This window comes from Humulus lupulus, chromosome 4 (assembly GCF_963169125.1).
Source record: "Humulus lupulus chromosome 4, drHumLupu1.1, whole genome shotgun sequence".
Lineage (NCBI taxonomy): Eukaryota > Viridiplantae > Streptophyta > Magnoliopsida > Rosales > Cannabaceae > Humulus > Humulus lupulus.
In genome coordinates, this window is record NC_084796.1 from 92,719,195 (window position 1) to 92,721,872 (window position 2,678).

The window sequence follows — 2,678 nt, forward strand, 5'->3', positions numbered from 1 at the left end:
TGTAAATTAGGGGTATACAAAAAAATCGCTAATCTGCCCCACCCGTCCAACCCATCAAAATTCGTCCGCTTTGAACTCGCCCATTAAAAAATCAGTCGAAAATGGGTTAGGTTCAACCCAACTCGGCACAAGATAGGTTGGGTACAGGTTGAAATAATATAAGGAAGGTCCAACCGCAACCAATACTTTATTTTTATTTTTATTTTTATATATATATATATTTTTAGTAATAATCTAAATCTAAAAATACAACTCATAAATAACTAATTAAAAATTATAAAATTTGTAACCATTTTAATATGTTTGGCCCATTCCTAAATCTTTCAATTTTTATATTTTTTTATAAATTCATTAATAAGGTGAGATAATTTTTTTTGCTCTGTGTCAGATCATTTCTTATAAAGCAGCGGCACATGAATACAAAAAAAAAAGTCGTCTAAATCTGGGTGAGCAGGCCAAGCTGACCATCCTCTCACTGCACCACCATACTCGATACACACACAACAATGTTTTTTTGTTCATTCTCAATGTTCTTCCTTCTTCTTCTTTCTCTCCCTTCTGCTCTCTCTGTCCTCACTCTCATCGCCACAACCAACAATCTTGGCCATGCAAACAAACAAACGATTCCTCCTTCTCATCATGATCAAATCCACTTGTCAAACGACAACATCCGGCTTCCTCCATCCGAAGCTGAAACTCTCCTCAACATCATGGAATCCATGTCTTCTGACCAAACCTGGAAGACCTCTTATCCCCACCCTTGCCAACCAAACTCGTCCTGCCCTGGTATAGAGTGCAAAGTGGCGAACGACAATCATTTTCATGTCCAGGCTCGACTTTGGCACTTTCCCCTATCCCACTTGCAAGAAAACAACTTCTTTCCCTTCTTAAATCTCTGCCTTGCCTTATCTGCAATCTGTTTTCTTGTTCGCTGTTTCACTCTGACAAAAATCACTGTTTCTGTTGCGGAAGCTACGGTCTTCAACTCCTCACTTCAACAGCTCAGTATCAGGTCCAACCCAGCTCTCACTGGTTCAATCTCACCTCAGATTTCTAAACTCAAGTCCTAAAAGATCTTGACTTTATCACAGAATAATCTGTCTGGGAAAATCCCAGTTGAGATTTTTAGCTTGAAATATTTAGTGCACCTCGATTTGAGCTATAATTTTCTCTCTGATACTATTCCAAATCAGTTGGGCAATCTTAAAAGCCTAGTGGGCTTTGATTTAAGCTACGATAAACTGTTAGGAACAATCCCAAACACAATTGGCCTAGTGGGTCAACTTGCAAAAGCTTGATTTGAGCTGTAATCTGCTTACTAGTGGCATTCCCGATGGCATTGGGGAGATGACTGTATTGGATTTCATGACTTTGAGTAACAACCAACTGAACAAACAATTTCCAGAGGGCATAGAAAAGTTGGAGAGCTTGTGTACTTCATTATGGATGAGAATCCCATTTTCTGTACCATTGCCATTGGGACTTGGTAAGCTTGTGAAACTTCAAGAGCTCTAACTTGCTGATTCTGGGTATTCAGGGACCATACAAGAAACCTTTTCTCAGCTGAAGAACTTAAACAATTTCTCTTTGTCAAACAACCATTTGACAGGTGAAATCCCAGTTGTGTATTGAAGTTTATGATAGTTGGCCTTGAATTGTATAAGGTTGTTCACTTAGTGGGAAGTAAGTTATTAATTAATTTAATGTAGTTTTGGAGAACTAACTATGATCGTCCTAGTTTGTATGGGTTATTGGTTATTGGTTATACATGTATTAAATATTTTGTTAGCTTGAGAATGGTTTAAGTTTCAATTTGAAAGCCATTAATTTTATTATTTTGTAAAGTTCATGTTGGTTCATGTTAGTAAGCCATTAATTGCCTGTTTAGTCTTTACTGTTTTTAATGTAAGGGAAGCACTTGTTAATTCCATACATGATGATGACCAACAAACTTAGTGAAATAGAAACCCAAAATAGAAAGGTGGAAGCTTCATATGAGGTGTTTGATATGTCGTTGAATTATAAAATTTTGGGGTGTTTGCTAAAGTTAAAAAAATTCATGTTGGAAAAGTGAGGAAAAAGTGATACTTTTGGTCGTGAAACATAGTTACAAAAGTGGTAATTGGTCAATTTGTAAAACAATAATTAATGTAATTGGTTCAATTGTAAAACAAGAATTAATGTTAATTAATACAAAAAGCAACACTGCACTATAAAAAAACAATTGGGATTTTCCTTAATTAAAGTTAAAGAAATACATTTAATCATAATTTAATAATGATCCGTTAATATGAACTATAAATAAAAACAATTGGGATTTTGTTAATTAAAGTCAAAGAAATACATATACCAAGCATAAGATGAAGGAAACACTACAAGAAATCTGACATTTACCTACATATTTGTTACCTACATATATTTATTGGTAGCTAAAGATATCTTTTACCTACGCTTATTTATTGTAACCGACTATTAGTAGGTAATTCTTATAGATATGGCGCAAGGATATAAAAAATATCATTACCTACCATTAGTATTGGTAGGTAATGAGTTTACCTACGAATAAGTTTGGAAGGAAATTTTTTTATCACTGCCGCTTATTTTTCTCTCCAATTTTAACATAAATTTTACATATAAAATTTTTAAGTGTTGATGTGTTTGCTGAGGTGTATTAAATA

At 34.5% G+C, this 2,678-nt stretch overlaps 1 pseudogene; it reads left to right on the forward strand.

The window, feature by feature from the left end:
• The first annotated feature begins 430 nt into the window (after positions 1-430).
• LOC133830632 (receptor like protein 29-like) lies at positions 431-1,844 on the forward strand (annotated as a pseudogene).
• The last annotated feature ends 834 nt before the right edge of the window (positions 1,845-2,678 follow it).